The sequence below is a fragment of the Schistocerca cancellata genome, chromosome 11 (genome assembly GCF_023864275.1).
Source record: "Schistocerca cancellata isolate TAMUIC-IGC-003103 chromosome 11, iqSchCanc2.1, whole genome shotgun sequence".
Lineage (NCBI taxonomy): Eukaryota > Metazoa > Arthropoda > Insecta > Orthoptera > Acrididae > Schistocerca > Schistocerca cancellata.
In genome coordinates, this window is record NC_064636.1 from 157585184 (window position 1) to 157606487 (window position 21304).

The 21304-nt window shown below is 40.6% G+C and overlaps 1 long non-coding RNA gene across 1 annotated transcript in view; it reads right to left on the reverse strand.

The window, feature by feature from the left end:
• Positions 1-21304, reverse strand: part of LOC126108574 (uncharacterized) — a 44638-nt gene that overhangs the window by 13435 nt on the left and 9899 nt on the right. The window contains exon 2 of the long non-coding RNA XR_007523555.1: positions 6166-6314. This is a non-coding gene — a long non-coding RNA (uncharacterized LOC126108574). The remainder of the gene's footprint in view (positions 1-6165; positions 6315-21304) is intronic.

The window sequence follows — 21304 nt, forward strand, 5'->3', positions numbered from 1 at the left end:
ATATACAGTTCATAGACAATACAGTATGATCAGATTGTACAGCTGTCCCTGGAAATGTTTTGGAAAATAATATATATATTATATAATCAACCTGAAATCTTCCATTGTCTTTAGGTATCTCCATCAAGTGAAACCTCTTTCATCAATCCTAAACAAAGTGCTAGCAATGATTAAACTGTAGTCTGTGAAAAATTCTGCCAGGTGGCTTTCTATTTCATTCTTTTCCCCCAGTCCACATTCTCTTCCTTTCTTTCTCTGGTACCCCGGCTGCTAGATGGAAGTGCCTTAATCTATAATTGCTACTAACACCACCACAACACTGGCTGCAGAGACACACCCTTTCTGCCAGCCTATCAGCACCTGTGGTTGCCACTTGTGATTTCACTGCACTACTGGGCTGATCTCACTACACATCACTGTGGTGTTCTGGATTCACTACATCTTAGGCTTTCGATCTTAGTTTACTCGCTGCACTGTTATTCCACTGTGCCTCCTCCATTGTTTGTCTTTTTGATGTTGTTGTCCACCACCTTACTCTCTGGTGGCTCACAGCCTCCACAGGTTCTCGAGTCATTCCAGTTCTTGTCTGATTCCAGTCACTATAATAGGCAATGAGGTCAAAGGTTAGCGGCGTCCCATGAATGCAAAGCTTATACAGCTCGTAGAACAGCAATAGCTCTTTCTACTGCAGCAGTTACAACAGCACTTTTAGCAACAAAAGCAAACTGATTTAATCCATCAGGGAATTTAGGATTACCTACAGATTCAGGGTTCCCACCCCATCCAGGCTGCTGTCACTTGTCAGGCAGAGAGCCACCCACCTGCATTTCCACCGTTCAACAAAGCCAAAGAGGACCGTGACATACACTTGCAGCAGCTGAGAAAACACCTTTTCCACTTTTTGGGTTTTGCATGATGCTCTTCATGTCTTGGGATTCTCCAGAGACTTTTATCTTATTAAAGAAGTTGGCCTCACTCTTGAAACCTGTCACACTCCAGTTTGAGGAGATGTGCTTGTTGCCATTAAAGTATTATTCACAGTGATTCAACATGCTTGCGTAACATCCTGAGTTCCATCAATACCACAAATGAGCTGCTCAGTTGCACCGATCATGAGTGACGGATATGCAAGGACCGAGTTGACAATGTGATTTCACTTGTACAAACCTGGCTTGCAAAACTTCATATGAAGAGGCTTTTATTCAAGCTGTAGTGGTCCAATTCGCTCTAAATCCCGAAGTATGCACTGCAGCCCTGTAACTAGACAAATCTTTCCTGTACAGTATTTTGAAAATCACGCACTATTTTGAGAGCACATATGAAGAAAATGAATGCTTCATGGCTCAACCTCAGGTAGTAGTGGTGTAGTCACTTCCTCAGGGGTGGAATTCTCTTAAGTCTTTCTCCTGAAGGTGGTGTCATGATTCATTGATATCAGACTCGTCAAGGACCTCTGAACAGACTGTCATGTCTCACTGGTGTAAGCAGCAGGATCTCCCATCATGGTTGCTTCATAGAAAACCCATGAGTGGACTGTCTGGGTCTCTGGGCACACTGTGCCCATTGTAGGAAAGATGGGCATCTTCGAACTGTTTGCCCCCACATGCATCAAGGGATGGTGCCTGAACTTTGGACAGTTGTTTCTCAGAGCAATCCTCCTACCACTAAGTTGTTTCTCAATCTCACAGTTGCAAACCAGGATGTCCGTTTCCAGGTTGACAAAGGAGTTACAATCACTTTGATTAACCTCCAAATGTATTATGCTACTGACTTTCTACCCTGTCCCCAAAGCTTACAGGAGCTGCAGGCCTTTTTTGGAAGGTTTATTATTATTATTATTATTATTATTATTATACAGGGTGATTCAAAAAGAATACCACAACTTTAGGAATTTAAAACTCTGCAACGACAAAAGGCAGAGCTAAGCACTATCTGTCGGCAAATTAAGGGAGCTATAAAGTTTCATTTAGTTGTACATTTGTTCGCTTGAGGCGCTGTTGACTAGGCGTCAGCGTCAGTTGATGCTAAGATGGCGACCGCTCAACAGAAAGCTTTTTGTGTTATTGAGTACGGCAGAAGTGAATCGATGACAGTTGCTCAGCGTGCATTTCGAACGAAGTATGGTGTTAAAGCTCCTGATAGGTGGTGTATTAAACGTTGGTATAAACAGTACAGAGAATGGGTGTTTGTGCAAAGGGAAAAGTTCTGGACGGCCGAGAACGGGATGAAAATGTAGCACGCATCCAGCAAGCATTTGTTCACAGCCCAGGAAAATCGACTCGCAGAGCTAGCAGAGAGCTGCAAATTCCACAATCAACTGCATGGAGAGTCCTACCACATTGGCACTTATCTGTCCGTAACTACCTGAACGTCAACTACCCGAGGCGATGGATTGGCCGCCAGGCAGCCCGTGACAGAGCACTTCATCACTGGCCTCCAAGAAGCCCTGATCTTACCCCCTGCGATTTTTTCTTATGGGGGTATGTTAAGGATATGGTGTTTCAGCCACCTCTCCCAGCCACCATTGATGATTTGAAACGAGAAATAACATCAGCTATCCAAACAGTTACGCCTGATATGCTACAGAGAGTGTGGAACGAGTTGGAGTATCGGGTTGATATTGCTCGAGTGTCTGGAGGGGGCCATATTGAACATCTCTGAACTTGTTTTTGAGTGAAAAAAAAAACCTTTTTAAATACTCTTTGTAATGATGTATAACAGAAGGTTATATTATGTTTCTTTCATTAAATACACATTTTTAAAGTTGTGGTATTCTTTTTGAATCACCCTGTATTATTAAGTTCCTTCCACAAGTGGCCCACATTATGCATCCCCTCCTCCGAATGCAAAGGAGGGTTGTCCAGTTCAGGTGAACAGCTGATTATCGCACACTTTCACACAGCTAAAGCATATGCTGCATTCTGTGCCTTCCCTTATGTCCTATTCTCCCTCAAGTCCACTTTTTTTTGCTGTTGATGCTTCTCCCTATGTCATTAACGGATTGTTGGTGCATAGGAATGGCAGTACTGAGCAACCACTTGCCTATGCAACCAAGATTCTGACACCCAATCAAGAGAACTGCTCCAAATCTAAAATGAAGCTTTGGCGATCATCTTTTTTGACATTGAGAAATGCCATGTTTACCAATTCAGAACCAAGTTTGCCCTCATCATGGATAAAAAACTCTTTGGGCCCTGCTGTTGGCTCCTGGAAAGGACAGCACAACAGCTCCAGCATGGCACTACACACAAATGGAGGTGCTCTCTCTCATCTCCCCTTGTGGAGCTGTGAGGAAGCAAGCTGGGATATTTTTAATTCCCCTCTTGTTTTGCCACCTGCCACTTAAATTCGTTTTTTTTTTCTTTTCATTTTTGAACTAATTACCATTAACATACGTGAATATTATCTGCATTTCCATAGAAGAGAAAGGTTGGCCATCAGTTTTACAGAATATAACACCAGATCTAATTTTATGCTTAGTTTTATGTATGTAATTGATTTTATAATTTATTTCAACTATTCCCAGTTAGTATCTTTCAATATAGGGCAAAATGAGTAATTGTTTCGTAACTTAAATTCTATTGTTGACATATAAACAAATATAAATTCTATACTAGTTATAAATATTTGGAAGATGAAATACCAGTAATCTTGAAGTATCTGTTTGGCTATATTCGAAAACATGTTAGCAAAGCCAGCCGTTAATTAATTCCAAAGTAATTAACAGTTTTGTCCAAAGTATTGTTTACATAACTACTCGTATATATGTTAATTTCATGATTTAAACAAATAATTTAGCCTAACTCTTGCAGTAGAAGAAACTGTTAAAAAGATGGAATTTTTCAATGTATTCAGTTAATTAAATGAGTTAAGTTTTAATCATAATTTCTGTAAATGTAAGTTAAAACAATGTGTAGTTTCAGCACTTATTATTGTGATGATATATAAGGGCCCAATTTTTGGTCACGAGACAGTCAGTCCACGGCTGAGTTTCAGATGAGGAACCCGTGTTGGTTAGAATGACAACAATGCCTCAACTTAAGAGTGAAATATGTTTTACACCAATAGGCCGTGTGTTAAACCAATGACAGTTTCTGCTCCGTATGTACCTTTCTCCTCTTCAAGAACTATGAACTTTGTGGTTAGGTTTTTACTGCTCGTAGATGTTCAACAGTAAACTATTGTAGCAGTATGTGGAGGTTTTCCTACTAACTGTTAATGAGGCTTATCAAAAACTATAACTATAGTGCACTGGTAGATGTTCAACAGTAAACTATTGTAGCAGTATGTGGAGGTTTTCCTGCTAACTGTTAATGAGGCTTATCAAAAGTTATAACTATAGTGCACTGGAAATATAACTGTGTGTTATTAGGGGATTGTGAAAAGTGAAATTAAAGTATTATGAAATGAAATTGTGTTGGCTACATTATTTACAGTAGTCAGTGTCCAGCTTACAAACCCTAGTTTTCAGCCAGTGTAGCAATGTAGTATGTTGACACCAAGGACAGCAAACAAAGAAATAAAAAACAGGTGGAACCGCTACAAAGTGTGAGGGGGCTAGGTCAGATGTGTCAGGTGTAACAGCTGTGGATGGTCTCCCCTACTGCTGAAAATTGTGGAGCTCCACTGAATCCATGCCCGGCAACTAACTGTACTTTCATCAACAGCAGATGCTCCGTAGACTTTGCACAAGCATTTGGGAAAATTCCCCACAGTTTCTTTCTCTGCAGTGAGAAATTCAATGATGGTGTGCTGCCTGTAGTGTACATTACCTACAGACTCCATTTTGAAACTGTCCTGCAGCTACACTATCTGTAAAAAGTGACAGAAACTTGGCACACTCACTCGGGAGACTTCAAATAATACATACATAATGTTTTGCATTTGTAGCATTGTTTTTGGCTGTGAAAAAAGAAAAAAAAATGTGCATTACTTTTTGGGCAACCACTGTAATTACTATGACATACACACTGACACATAGAATACCAAATTTGTTTTTTCTTTTTTTTTTGGTGAAAACATCCTCCTAAGTACAGTATTTACCACTCAGAGATCCAAATGGGAACTGCTTTATCTGTGGAGTACTTTACACTTGAAGATGCAATCATCATTAGAGCTGCATGCCCTTAGGAAGTATAACAGTTATATTTTTACGTTGTTCCGGCCATTAGCAGTACCATCATGGCAAGGTCATACACCAAAAAACTAAAAAATCCAGACTGTGGCCATTTTAATTACTGAGAATGGTCTTTGTCAATAAAATGGTTTTCAGTGGATGGGAGCAAGATTTTACATATTTTTAGGTATTTGTTAATACGGGAATACATGTTTCCTGCTGAATTTCCAGTATCATCAGGTGATGATTTTTTTAGTAAAATTATGCAATGCTTTAATGCTGTCTGTATGGAAATTCTGGGATGGTACATAGGTTGACATTTTTTTTATGATCACCATCTTTACGTCACGGAGTTGGCTTTACAACCTGTTCCAGAAATTATCCTGTCCTTGGGCATCTACATCCAAGGCTGGTTCCTACCAGTTATGCATTTTTCCCCTGGCTTTGTTTCCAGTGCTGTGCAGGGACAGTTTAGTGACACCACTGCCACCTCAGTGCCTCGGAGTTCCCACGAATTTCATTGTAGGTTTACTCCCCAAGGCTCTTTCCACTTTCTCCACAGTGGGGGCTATTACCTGCCACCGTTGAGACCTTTTTTCATAGTATCTCATCCTTGAGGAAATTCTTCTTCCTTAAAAAAAAAAAAAAAAAAAAAAAAAAAAAAAAAAAAAAAAAAAAAAAAAAAAAAAACTGATTCTGGATGTCTGAGCAATGTCCACAATTTTTTTTATTATGCTAAATACTTCTGTTATCAATAAATATTGCACCTGCATGCTGCACAACTGTGATTCACATTCCCTCCTCATTTCTACTGGAAGTTATAGACCAAATACAGCCTTGCATTCATGATCTCATGGAGGTGAACCTCCCAGTTCGTTCTACCAAAATTACAAGTCCCACTCTCACTGTAAACCACTACCCTTAACAGAATAAATAGATAGCTTTATTTTTAATCCACCTTTGCACATAATCAGCTATACATCATACGGAAGTAGTGATCACATTATACCTGCTAGCATAACTATCAGTCTGCAGTAAAGAAATCTTACCTATTACATGGTGTTATCTGGAATATGGAGTGCGATGGGGAAGTCTCAGGTGTCTTGAGACAACTCACAGGAAGTAACTTTGAATGTGGTGTTTTTTCTCCAATGTTAAAACTTCCACCACCACTCGAATCTATAAAAACAGCTCACACCTGGAAATGAAAAAAAAAAAATAATATTATAATGATAGTTATACTAACTGGAAGCTAGTTATTTCATAAAATGTCTCTTTCACTCTAACAGTAGAAAGTAAATGACTGAAGACAACAGATTGGAGTAATACCTCAACAAAATTTTATTGTGTCAATCTTTTGAATAGAGGAAATCATTTTTGGAGGTTCTTATAAATTGACACACTGTTTTAAATTAATTTTATGAGAACAAATTAAGCAAAAATTGTAAGCAATGAAATTAAAATGCACTGAAGAAGAAAAGTCTGAGAAATTTGAATGAGAATACTGTGAAAGGACTGTTGAACTGTGAGTGTACCTAATGTATTTAATAAACTCTGCTTCAATTTAGAAATTGCCCAACACATTATAAACATGTGAATAAATTACTGCTGCTTTTATCTTCTGTGCTAGAATCTTCACAAATCCAATTGTTGCAATGCAATTATACAAAAGCTAAATGCAAAGCATTAATATACATAGCAAAGAGTTTGCCTTTACATATGTCTGCTTGTGTCTATGTGTGCGGGTGGATGTGTGTGTGTGTGTGTGTGTGTGTGTGTGTGTGTGTGTGTGTGCGCGCGCGCATATGCGCCAGTGTATACCTGTCCCTTTTTCCCCCTAAGGTATGTCTTTCCGCTCTCCGCTCCTAGGACTGGAATGACTCCTTACCCTCTCCCTTAAAAACCACATCCATTCGTCTTTCCGTCTCCTTCCCTCTTTCCTGATGAAGCAACTGTGGGTTGCAAAAGCTTGAAATTTGTGTGTGTGTGTGTGTGTGTGTGTGTGTGTGTGTGTGTGTGTGTGTTTGTGTTTGTTATTGTCTCTATCAACATACCAACACTTCCGTTCGGTAAGTTACAGCCTCTTTGTTTTTAGATATATTTTTCCCATTTGGAATGTTTCCCTCTCTCTCTCTCTCTCTCTCTCTCTCTCTCTCTCTGTTGGCATTTGGGCATACTCATTACTTTACTGCATTGTACTTGCCATCCTAGCAACAACATTAAACAAAAGCACTGAGATCAAAATGAACACTAGGGCAAAGATGTAGTCTTTCTCCTCCATTGGCGAGTTTGTACACTGAAGAAACAATGAAGGAAGTAAAAGAAATGTACAGAAATGGGAATAAAATTCAAGGAGAATTGATTTCAGTAACAAAATTCGGTGATAGCATCCCTATCTTCTGTGAAATTGAAGAAGAATTAAGGGGCCTGTTGAATGGGGTGAATAGTAGACTGAGTAGGAAGGAATTCTGCCACCCTGGAAGCCTAGAGTATGTAATGAAGAACATTAACGCAGACAACATAGTCTTCCTCGCTAAAAGAAGTTTCCTAGTATCAAATATATATGTTAATTTGAGAAAAAAATTATGAGAATTTGTATCTTGAAAACTGCATTGTACAGAAGTGAATTATGGACTGTGGGACAAATGGAGATGTAATGAATTGAAGTGTTTGAGAAGTGGTCTTAGAGCTGGATGCTCAAAATGAAATGGACTGATAGGACATACAAGAATTGAGGGTACTGGGTGTAAGTAGTATGCAGATACAAACATTTATCACAAACAAGAAAATAGTGCTAGACCACATCAAACATCATGAAGTAAGAGAAATGGGGTGGGGGCCTACAGAGAGAGAGAGAGAGAGAGAGAGAGAGAGAGAGAGAGAGAGAGAGAGAGAGATGCTGATGGAACAGTTGGCTAGGTCTGCATATGCGGAGGCCATACAAAGGACTGGATCAATTTGCTTTAAACAATCACACAATAATCAAGACCACTGGGAAAATTTATTTTGTAGCTCCCACCAACTCATGCCTGGCAGTGCCATCGTCGGCACATTGCAGGACCATTTTTAACATCCGAGTTGTTAGTGGCTGTATAAACAGTTTTAATTTTTCATAAATCAACATGCAGTCTACCACTACAGATGAGCTGTTACTAAGATTCTTACAACTGAAGTCTCCCATAGATGACTACAATGGACAGAGGACCATAGTTTACATTAAATATAATTCTTTGCTAAAAATGAGACTGACATACAAGTGTTGTAATGCCCCACATTTAAAAAAAAATCCATTAATATACATAGACAAATGTCAATGTTGGTGTTTCACATTTGATGTTTGTTCTGTGCACCTGTGAAGTTTCGAACCATTCTGGCAGATGGAAGAGCCATATTACAGTGTCAAAATGGCGTCTACATATGACTCACATTACAAGCAGCATACTGTTATTGACTTCTTGTATGCAGAAAAAGAAACCATGATGAACATTCATAAATGTTTTAGTGGAGTGTATGGCGATGCTGCAGTTGATAAGAGTATAGTTAGGTGTTGTGTTTACGAAAGTTACCCCCTCAAAAAATGGAGAAAAAGAGGTCCATGATCAGATACACTTGGGACATCCCGTCACAGACACTGATCCAGATATGCTGAATTGTGTAGATGCCATTATTCGTGGTGACCAGCACAACATAACTTGACAATTGGCTCTATGTTTGTCGGTGAGCAGTGGAAGCATGTCTGCAATGATATTGCATCTTCAAAGAGGTGCTCACGGTAGGTACCACAAATGCTCACAGTAGACCACAAGGGTCAAAGAAATGCCATTTTATCTGAATTGTTGGAGAGTTTTGAGGCTGACGGAAAGGCCTTTCTGTCACGGATCATTACAAGGGGCAAAAGCTGGGTGCACCACTTTGCGCTGGAAACAAAAAGGCATTCCATAGAGCGGCATGATCCTCATCCACCACAAAAGAAGAAATTCAAGACAACCCCCACTGCTGGAAAAGTCACGGTGACAGTCTTCTGGGACTGTGACATCATTTCTGTGGATGTGATGCCAAGAGGATCAACCACCAATTCAGAGGCATTAGTTAAGACTGAATAAACTCAAGAACCGTCAGACAAGAATCCTGCACAACTCTTGCTCCAATGTGATAATGCATGCCCCACACAAGTCTGAGACTGTGGGAACACATCACCAAATTGGGTTGGACAGCACTGCCTCACCCACCCTACGGTCCAGACCTGGTACCCTCAGACTTCCATCTCTTTGGGCTGCTTATGGTTCTCTGTGGGGAACACTCTTTGAAGATGACAAGAGTGTCAGTTGTGCAATGAAAAAATGGCTGAGCCTACAGGACAAGAGCTTTTACCAGCACAGAATACAAGCTCCTCAACAATGATGGAGACTACGTAGAAAAATAGGACATGGAAAAGACATGTTGAAGTACATTGTCACCAACTTCTGACTATTGACAGTAAATAAGCTCTGAGAAAAAAAGGTGGGGTATTACTAATTGCACGACCCTCGTAGTAATGTCACAGAATGTGAGCCACATATTGGAATATTTGATACCACACCATGCACACAACTGAGCCACAATTTTTTTAAGTTTGCAAATTCTCTGAAGACTTTATTTATTCATATATGCGAACTGCTGACTTATGTGTTATGCTTAAATACAAACAATGATGTAGTTGCACAATGGCTTCATTTACTTGGCATGACCAAGTTAACGTCAGATGTCATCACAATGTGATGTAAGAAGCATCAGGGAAGCACCCACTGAAGCAGTATGTGGCTAACAATAGCTACAGAATTCTTTAGCAAAAAGCAGCCAAATGGTTCTTTCACAATAATGGCCAGAGCTGATGGAGCAAGAGTTGCTACCCAGGCCATGCTGGAGGCAAAGCTACCTCACATCTAAGTCTCACCACCGCCAACTGCAACGAACATTGCTGATGGTGGACACAGAGCTAAGCTGGAGTAATGCCAACTGCGGTTTTTGCACAGCCTTGGCAGCACTAGTCTTCTCTCCCCCTACGTGACAAGAAACATTGGCCTTTTAAAACAATGAGGCAACAAGCTGGCATAAAACATCAAACTCGTGCCTTCCAGATGGAACGCCACCTGCTGGCTGACTTCCTTCAGCTGCAGGTTTTATACGGGAGCGGACCATGGTTCACACCCCTACATGACTAGCTGCCTTGCGTGAGCATTCTCTCCTGCTGCTGGTTTGCCAAAAGTGACACACTACCTCTTCCAGCCACTGTCGCTGGGGGTCACAGCTCGAATGCACACGTTCAGGTGCTGGTTGTACTGACATGTCTGCCAGTGCTGGCAACAGTCACAGCACACCACAGCCTATTTGCACTGTAAATTGGCTGTGCCTTTGAGGACTGTACACTGAGATCAGGGCCACAACTGCCGTAAACTGATCAATAAACATGTGACAATTTTGTGCTCTTGATTTATCAGAAGATAGCAACTTGGTTGTTAATCACCACTTCACTGCAACCATGCCCACAGTGCAGAGCTGAATGCTATCCTGACCTATAAAAATGGCTCTTCCTCCCACCACAAAGGTGAAGTCCACTCTACAATATTATTACTCAATTACGTCAAAAGCACATCTTTTCGCTATATACACACTATCACATTAGCAGTTTATATGAAATTTCAAGAATGAGATTTTCACTCTGCAGTGGAGTGTGTACTGATATGAAACATCCTGGCAGATTAAAACTGTGTGCCGGACCCGGACTCAAACTCAGGACCTATGCCTTTTGTGGGTAAGTGCTCTACCATCTGTGTTACCCAAGCACCCTGTCCTCACAGCTTCAGTTCTGCCAGTACGTGAGTCGTGCTCGGGTAGCTCAGATGGTGGAGCACTTACCAGCGAAATGCAAAGGTCCCGAGTTCAAGTCTCGGTCTGGCACATAGTTTTAAGCTGGCAGAAAGTTTCATATGAAATTTCATTCAAGAACAAGCATGCTACATTAAAATATCCAACCTTGTATTAGGCATAAATGTCAATGAAAAATTTAAAGCAGCAATTATATGTTAAAGATTTAATATTTCTAGACCATTCAAAATATTTATATTGCAAATTTGAAATGAAAATTGAGTAATCAATACATAAATCATGATGTGTCCTATTTGTTTCATAATCAGTTTTAGTAATTATAACTTTATTAAAATTGTAGTATCAAAAATAAGTGAACTGGTTTTTAGTGTTAGAAATATACTTAAAGATGGGCGGCTGAGCCCGCCAAACCAGTTCACAAAAATATACAGTTTTCTGTAGGACATGAGTCAGTTACAGTGTAATTGCAGTTCAAGTTTTTTCATTAAAGTTCAATCAAAATTAAAAGTCATTTGTTTGACAGTTATTTAGAATATCACAGTTATGTTCCACATTATCAAAACCTGGATACATGGAGGCTGCAGTGAAAAGATTATATCCCCCCAATATCAATGTGACAACAAACGTGCAAGGTGACTACTATTATTTATTTTTAGTATCAACCATTTTATCAAATTTGTGATATGCTTCAGTCTCATGTATTTCAAAGAAGCAACACACAACATAATAAACTATAATTTTTACTATGGCATTGGAAGGTGGCTGCATTAAAACATGTAACTTCACCATCAGTCCATCAACAGAGTAATGGATAATCAGAGGGTATTGTGTTATGATTCAAGTGGAAGAAGAAAAAGCTTAATTGGTCATGAACCTATTACTTAGTCCATAACAAACAAAACCAATAAGCACAAAATGCCCAGCAGAAAATACTTCAGAAGAAACAGTGAAGAACATTATTACATTAAACTTCCTGGCAGATTAAAACTGTGTGCCCGACTGAGACTCGAACTCGCAACCTTTGCCTTTCACGGGCAAGTGCTCTACCATCTGAGCTACCAAAGCACAACTCACGCCCGGTACTCACAGCTTTACTTCTGCCAGTATCTCGTCTCCTACCTTCCAAACTTTACAGAAGCTCTCCTGCGAACCTTGCAGAACTAGCATCCCATAGCCTAACACTTCTCATTTTGAGGTTAGAACTCCAGTAAGTGTATGCACTGGTGGAAGATATCCACACAACCTCATTGTGGTGCTACCAGAACCAGCTCCAGTCACAATTATCTCATTAGCCGCAGTTGCAGCTGTAATTTTTTACTATAAAATCTGATAGTGTAGCAGATTAATTATCTGTGCTTTGGAAATGCAACACAACTTAGGAATTTCATGACATTTTCAGCTGAGGAATTCATAAAGGTGTACAAATTTTTATAGCCCTATCTTCTATCTGCAATATTTTAGATTACATTGAGTATTGATCATGCTCTGTTGGGAGGTGAAGGGCCTTAATTCAGAACCTATTACCTTTTATATCAGAAATATTTATTGAAACACAGGGATGGTACTTATGCATCTTTACAGTGATATTACTCTGTATCACAATTGAAATACCTACACTCCTAAATGAAGGACAGTTTTTTTTTTTTTTTTTTTTTTTTTCCGCGTGCATTTTGCCTCTTTCATTTATGAAGCCTCTCCACTGGCCATAATATATATCTCTTTTTAAACATAAAATAAATGTACTATGTAGTAGTTACAAATGTTACTACTTTTTCCTCTTATTTTTCAGATTAGTAACACCTTTTGTAGCACCAAATTTTATAGTATTAAATTATCGTTTGGTGTTAAGATTTCCAGCGTTGTTAGTCCACATATGTAGTTCATAAATAAAAGAAGGAAACTGTGTATGACACAAAAACAAAGTGACACTCATTTACTGTAGTTGCATAGATAGACCATAATACCATGAATTTTGAAGCAACTAAGGGACTATGGAAATTGGAGAAAATGGTGATAAAATCCACTGCTTTAGTTTTATCCAAATTGAGAAAGTTCTAAGATATTACATGAAGAACTAGACAGATATTATAGCCACTAGTCAAATTTTTGATGAGCTTCTGATTGGTGTTGCTTATGCCATCTGCTCGGTGGTACATGATTAGAAACACTGTGAGAAGACATACAGTCTCCACTATACAGGCAAAACAGACTATCTGAGGGAGAACCAACACATGTTCGATAACTCAGTTATTAAAAATTCATGTTATAAATAGACTTAAAAAATTTCTGGAGAATAAACCAAGCTGTACCATGGTAACAATTGTTGTCTTGTGTTCCAAAGACTGTCTTAATAGACACTTTGTATGTTACAATCAGGACGCAGCAAGATAATTATAAATAGTTGCTTCTTGGTTATCAGGAATTTTGCATGTTTTTACTATGTGCTGCCTGTATTACACACTGTGCGGTATGTGGGAAGTGAAATGACAAATGACAGAACGTGGCTTCCAAAAACTTCTGACTAGATCTGCTGTGCTACGGAACTATCATAAACTTTCAATTCAATGAGGTTCAGAGTTATAGCCAATTCTCCATGTAAAACATACATCACTACTAATTACTGAACAATGTAAAATAATATTTATGAAAAGAATATGTTGCTACTCACCACAAACACAAGAAGCTGACTTGCAGACAGGCACAATGAAGTTAAGCTTTCAGACAAGTGCTTCTTCTGAAACAGAACACACACACAACACATGCACACATGCTTTCATGCAAGCACATCTCACGCACACATGGCACTGTCTCTCACTGCTGGGGTCCAGCTCCAAACTCTTCCTGCATCTGACAAATGCAGCACTCTTGGGAGGATGGTGGGGGAAAGGAGGAGACATGGGGTGGGGAGTGGGAGGGATATCAGGATAGCAGTGGGAGGAAGATGATGATGTGCTTGTGAGAACATGCAGGGTCATGGTGTGGACAGGATGGGCTGCTAGGTGAAGAGTGAAGAGGCTGTGTTGGAGGGGAGGGGGAAACGGAGAGGATAGAGCAGACATAGAGAAAAGGAAAAAGACTATATGTGCACTGGTGGTATGTGTAGTGCTGGAATAGGAGCAGCAAAGGGAATAGGCAAGGGCAGGACAATGACAAGCAAAGGTTGAGGACAGTGAGGTTACAAGAATAATGAATATGATATAGAGAGATTTCCTACTAACCCAGTTCAGAAAAGCTGGTGTTGGTGGGAAGGATCCAGATGGCACAAGCTGTGAAGCTGTTGCTGATGGTAAGTACTCTGTGCTGGGCAGCATGTTCAGCAACCATGGATATTAGGTTGGGGATTCCTCATTTCAAGGTGGGACGTAGTCAAACCCTGGCATAGAACATAGTTCAGTTACTCCAGTCCTGGGTGGTGCTGAGTCATGAAGAGAGTGCTCCTGTGTGGCCGGGCAATGGATATGTGAGAAATGGTAAGTGTATGGAGAGACAAGGCAAGGGTAATCTGTTTCTGAACAAGGTTAGGAGGGTAATTTCGTTCTGTGTAGAGCCTTCCCATTTTTGGAGAGAGACTGCTCATCACTACAGATGCGACAACTGCATGTTGCTTGGCTATATGGAAGGGGCTTCTTGATATGGAATTGGTGTATGCTGTCAAAGAGGAGGTATTGTTGCTGGTTGGTAGGTCTGATGTGAACAGAGGTACTGATGTAACCAGTCTTAAGTTGGAGGTCAACATTGAGGAAGGCGGTTAGTTGGGATGAGGGTGACCACGTGAAGTGAATGGGGAAGAAAGTATTGATCTTCTGGAGGAACATGAATAAAGTGTACTCATCCTCCATCCAGATTAGAAAGATGTCATCAGTCAATCCGAACTACATGAGGGGTCAGGGATTCTGGGTGATTATGAAGGATTTCTCTAGATGGCCCATGAACAGTTTGGTACAGGATGGTGTTATGTAGGTGCCACTGCTGTACCATAGATTTAATTGTATATGATGCCTTCAAATAAGAAGTAATTGTAGGTGAGGATATAGTTGGTCATGGTGACCATGAAGGAGGCTGCAGAACTTTTATCTATTACAGATGAGTAATATTGTGTCTGTAATGAATAAAGGTTTCTTGAAACTACTGCAACAGTCACCTTTTGTTTTGTTCTTCAATTTCTTTATTACTCCATTACTGGTTTATAACTGCCTAGCGAATCATCAACAGATGGTAGATATATTAATTTTCTGCAGCAGGATGGACATTATATACAGCAATTAGTATCTGTTGGTTGGATGTAGGTGTTTTGTAAAGCATGTGGAATGTGTTACTTATGCTAAGTGTGTAAAGTGCAGTACAATTATTGTCGCTGTAAAACATTCTGTATGTTTTCAAGAATACTGTGTATATCAACATCCAACCAACCAATTGATGATAATCATTTTACATGACTCCCACACTGCTGCAGACAATTAATACATGTGCTACCTGATGATGAATCACTAGGCGGTTCAAAATTGGTAATGGCATAATTAAAAACAATTAAAGAACAAAACGTAGGCAACTGGCTGCAGTAAGGAGGTTGTAGGTTGGGAGTCACTCGGGCATTGGGAAAGGTAGTATTCAAAAGCAGTAAGGCCTCCCCTCTGCCGATCCCCAGTTTCCCCAGCACAGCCTTTCGAGTCTGCACCCAGCAGCCCATCCTGCATGATCTCACGAGCAGCCCAACACCTTCCCCCTCTCCTGCTCCCTTATCTCTCCCACCACCAGCTGCACGCCTCCTTTTACCCTCACCACACACCCCAGACTGCTGCATAGAAGACACAGGGTCATTTCACAGTCAGGTCCCATAAGATGGAAACAGTAGCCAAGTGTGAGCGAGTTGTGTAGCGACATGCCTGTGCCATCAGATATTCCACACACTTTGAATTCCCAACTGAATATTATCACATCTTTTACTTCCTCAATGCTTTCATCTGTGGTTGTAGTCTCAGAGGTCCTGTGTCTGTATCATCTCTGAGGAAAGAGTAATCGTGCTGATTTTATGTATGATGATACTGTGTATCATAACCCTATCTGATAGACAAAGGAATAATGCATTGAACTTTTATGTCCAAATACTCACATGTTTGAAAAAGAATTTTGAAACAACATTCTCCTTATGTCCTTTTTTTTTATTCTCGATTGTATTACACAATGTGGACAAAAACTCGGCAATAAAACTAGAGGAACCATAATTTTCACAAAGAGCATATGTTTGTAACTCAACCTGTATCATCTGGTGAATTATCAAGGAGCAATAACTTGGAGTGGGGTAGAGAAGGAGTAGAAGGGTATGGCTGCAAGAATAGGAATTAGTGCTGCTCGATGGAGTGTGCAGGGACTAAAGGTGGAAGGCAGGGCTGACAGATGCAGCATTGGGAGGCTGTGGGGTGAGAGAAAGGAGGGAGTGATGGGGAGTGGAAAGGAGTGAAGCAGAGAAGGGGAAAAGATTGATGGATGCACCAGCACAGAACAGTGCAGAGTGAGGGTGAGGGGGTCGAATTCTGAAGTGGTGACAGGACAGAGGGGATGGAGCAATTGGGTGGAGGGTGTGGCCACAGTAGTTTTCTGTAGGCTGAGGTCAGGATGTCTTCGGGAATGGGGAATGTGTTGTAAGGGTAACTTCCATCAGAACAGTTCAGAAAAGCCTGTGGTGGAGGGGTGGATTCACGTGTCCAGGGTTGTGAAGCAGTCATTGAAATGAACTATGCTAGGCACAGCTACATGTGGTGATGAGAGGATGGTCTACTTTGCTTTTGGCCACAGTTTTGCGGTGCCGATCATCCTGGTGTACGGATGGTTGGTAGTCATACCAATGTAAAAAGCTGTGTGATGATAGAAGCAGACCTGGTAGATGACATTCCTGCTTTCACAGTTGGCTCAGCCTCTGATGGAGTGGGACTGTAATAGGAATTCCTGTGTTGAAGGGCCGTGCAGGTCTTGCACCTGGACCATCCACAGGGATATGATCCCAGTGGCAAGGGGTTGGGACTGGGCATAGCATAGGTAAACTAGGACATTGTGAGGGTTGGATGACTGATGGATCACCACTTAGGAGGGGCTGGAAGCATATTGAGTACGATGTCCCTCATTTAGGAGCACAATGATAGATAATCAAAGCCTTTACAAAGGATGTGGTTCACTTGTTTCCGTCTGGGGTAGTATTGGGTGACAAAGAGAACCACTTTGTAGCTGGTTCTTGTGGATGGTGGGAGGACTGGGGTCTGTGGGGATATGGCATTGGGAAATCTGTTTGCAGACTAGGTCTGGGGGAAAGTGGTTGTCTGTGATGGCCTTTGAGAGACCTTCAACGTACTGGGCATGGAAGCTCCCATCACTGCAGGTACACCATCCCTCAAGTGGCCAGGCTGTAAGGGAGGGATTTTTTGGTGTGGAAGTAATGACAGCTATCAAAATGCAGGTACTGCTGGTGGTTGGGGCGATTAATGTGGATAGAGGTGTGGATGTCGCCATCAGTGAGGAGGGGATCAATGTCCAGGAAGGTAGCACACTCGGTTGAGTAGGACCAAGTGACGTGGATAGGAGAGGTGTTGAGGTTGTAGAGCAATGAGGATATGGTGTCTTGTCCCTGACTCCAGATTGTGAAGACATCATCCATTAACCTCTAACAGACCAAGGGTTTGGGGTTTCATATTCTCTATTCTTGAAATCATCCCAGCCTAAACCTACGGTAAGCTATTGCCCTCACACACTCTCCCAAGCTCCCCTCACCTTCACTATGGGCTGCTCTCTGAGGTGAACCCATTGGTCTTTTCTGCTTCTATGCTCGTCTTTTCTCCTTCCTGCTTAACAATACTGCCCCCCGCCCTCCACACCACCCTCCCCCACAGACTACTAATGCGGTGCCTGGCAACCCTGTTCTGCACCTGTTGTTTCTGGATGCTCCACCAAGCAGTGCTGATTCCTCTTCCTCACGAGTACCCTCCTATTTGTTCCCCGCCCAGCTTCAGATTGTTGCTCCCATTCAATGTGTTTCAGTTCCATTCTGGCTGAAGTGGTTGGAGATAGCAGTCAAGTGTGTGAGATGTGGATTTGCTTGTGTGAATGTGTGTAAATTTTTGTTTTTCTTTTCTGAAGATAACTTTGGCCGAAAGCTTATTTGTAGCAATCTTTCATTGTGCTTGTTTGCAACTCATCATGTCATCCTTATGGTGGGTACTAATCTATCTTTTTTACAAAATTGTTGATATTCCAACCTGGACCTTCTAATGTTTAGTTATGCAACATCATTTGAAGTATATCATGAGAGGCAGGTCAGTTCGTATTCGTTTAAATCAAAAGAACTCTCTCTCATCGTACAGTTAATTTGCTTCTTATGTTCATGTTTAAAATACTGCACCAACAACCGTTTCTGCAAGGCAACTGATCAGTATGGTTAGTGAAATGTAATTTCATGTATTACTTGTTGCAAAATCAAACCAATGTCACAAGCAACAGAGCAGAATGAAATTACTTATTACTACCATTCTGAGTGCCTCTACAGGAAGTTTATGGAAGACATTCAGACTGTACAAACAGCAGTGCCATCAGCCTCATTGCTTTTGAATAAAATCTTCAAATACAGGGGTTGCACACAAATATGGAAACACTACATGAAATGCAAGCCTGAACATAAATTTCGATGGTAGCCAAGCATGAAGTTTGACCACAAACTGCTCTGTGCAAAGCTCCACTCTTGGTCAGAACAGTGTTCTGTGTAGTTGTACTTGCATTATGCATGAGCTCAGTGCATTTGAACATGGCAAATTAGTGGTGCTCATATGGTGGGTGCTTCTGTAATCAAGATAGCCAAAGAGTTTGGTGTTTCAGGATGCACTGTATTGAACATTCACACCACAAACCAAGAAAATAGGAAAACATCAACTGCTGTCACAATGCTGATGAAAAGTGTGTCTTGAGGGATCACGATGGACCATCATCAAAGGGGGTTGTGATGAAAAAGAGGATAATGACAGCTGCAAAATGCCATTCCTGAGTTGAATGTCACACTTGGAACAACATAAAGGAAGCTCCATAGGCTGGGAACTGAAGGGCGAGCTGGTAATCCAAAACCAGAAATCAGTGACACAGATTAGTTTACAATCCAAGAGTGAAACATGGCAGAAGTTCCATGATAATCTGGCAGCCATATTGTTGTTTCCACAGGCCCCACAGTTACTCTGCAAGGTCACATTAATGCCAAGGATTGTGAGATCATATTGGCTGATCAGGTCCATGCCATGATTCTGGGATTTGTTCTCCAATGGTGGTGATGTGTCCTCCTGTTCACAAAGCTAGTGTCAGCTAGGACTGATTTTGTGAGCATGAGGAGAAATTGCAGCTTCTCAGCTACCCGCCACAATCACCAGATCTCAATATGAGCCTTTCTAGTGTACTTCAGTGAAAAGGGTGTGTGATCACTACCAACCTCAGTCATTGTTACCTCAATTTGCAACTATTTTTCTGGTAGAATGGTATAAAATTCCCTTGAAAGCCATACGGAACCTGCATTTATCCATACTGAGACAATTGGAAGCTATTTTGAATGCCAATGATTTTTCTACACTGTATTAGGCATTGTAGTATTTTGTGTTTTTGGTGTTCCTGTATGCCTGAAAGAGATGACAATCATTTCTTTCCTGATTTAATGCATGATTCCAGTTCAAGTTAAACACTTTACATAATTCACTCAGCTCGAACAAAATCTTTACAAGTTAGGGAGCAGCACCAGCATAAAACACTCTGGAGATTGCACATGTATTTCCGCTGTCCCACCCAAAGCCCGGCTTGAGCACTGAATGGGTCATACATTAAATTTTGTGTCATTGGTCATGTGCCACACAATGGAAATAACAGTTGGTTCCATATAATAAACCAGAACTACAACTACATATAAACATCAAAAAACAACTGCACTAAAAGAGTATGTCACACTGTGCAAAATATATGTGCTAGTGTTTAAGAAACGAATCTGTAGAACATACGTGATGTACCAACTGATATGAAAACATTTTAGTACCCAATACACAGTTTTCTTTTTACTAAAATTAGCCTCAGTCTTCGAGCATCTCAGAGTTGCTGTCTGGGTGATTTAAGGTAAACCACCACACAAATCTTGTCACAGGGAAGGCAGAGAGCAGAATTCATGTGTATTATAAGAATGCTAAAGAAGTTGAATTCACCTATGAATGAGATCACTTACAAAATCCTTGCCAATCAATTCATGAATACTGTTTGTCAAATACAGCACTTTACAAAATTGTTTTAGTGGTACACATAGAAAAGATTCGAAACAGAGCTGCACACTTCATCACACATTTGCTTAGCTGGTGTGAGTTCATTGCAAAAATGCTGCAAAAACTGGAGTTGGAGATGCTACAAGACAGACTATGTGCAGCAGAGAGCATTTTTTCTTACAAAATTCTGAGAGGTCCTATTTCTGGAGGAGTCAAGATAAATACTATTTCCTCCAACATACATCTCACATAATGACTACAATGCAACAACTACAGAAATCTTTCTTCCATGTACAATGGAGGGATAGAGTGGTGGAGGGGATGGGGTGGGGTATGGTACTGGTACACTACAAACTCTCTGCCAAACTTAATACAAAGGAAGAACAGATGTAGACATACATATGGAGGTAGATGTAGATGGTTAAATTACCACATTGAGGGACAGGAGTTACTGCAGTACATTCATCAGGTTTAACTGAAAGAGCACAACATTGCAGTTTGCTAGTCAGGAAAACAGAAAGACAGAAAACAGGAAATTGTACAGAAAAGTTGTACAATCTAGGACACAAACTTCCATCTTCTGTCCTGTATCATTAAAGATTCAAAATTGTGAAAAGTAGTCTGAAAGTGCATCAAAATCAATATTTAAAAGGCATTCCATAGTCAATTTCTCCTCGATCAGTAGAGGCTACCTTGCAAAAAGGTAACTGATGATCAATTCTATGACAAGTGCAGGTGGTTGTTTTGTAAGTGTGAGGCCCTCAGGGCTTTCTGTGTGATGGCCAATAAGCATAAATACATCTTGATCATGAACATCTTCTAAAAAGACATCAAATTGTTTATCTTAGATTACACAACTGATCCAAATTAGAGCCTTAAGATCAAATTATACATGAAAAGTTTATATACATCTCCAAATGGTTCGTACACAAAAATTTACTAAGACCATCACATATTTTTACTGTAACCAATATCTGTATATAACGCTGACTATAATGAGCCAGGTCACAGAAGAAGAGATCACCCTTCACCTTGTATCATATGTGATGAAATCTGGCAC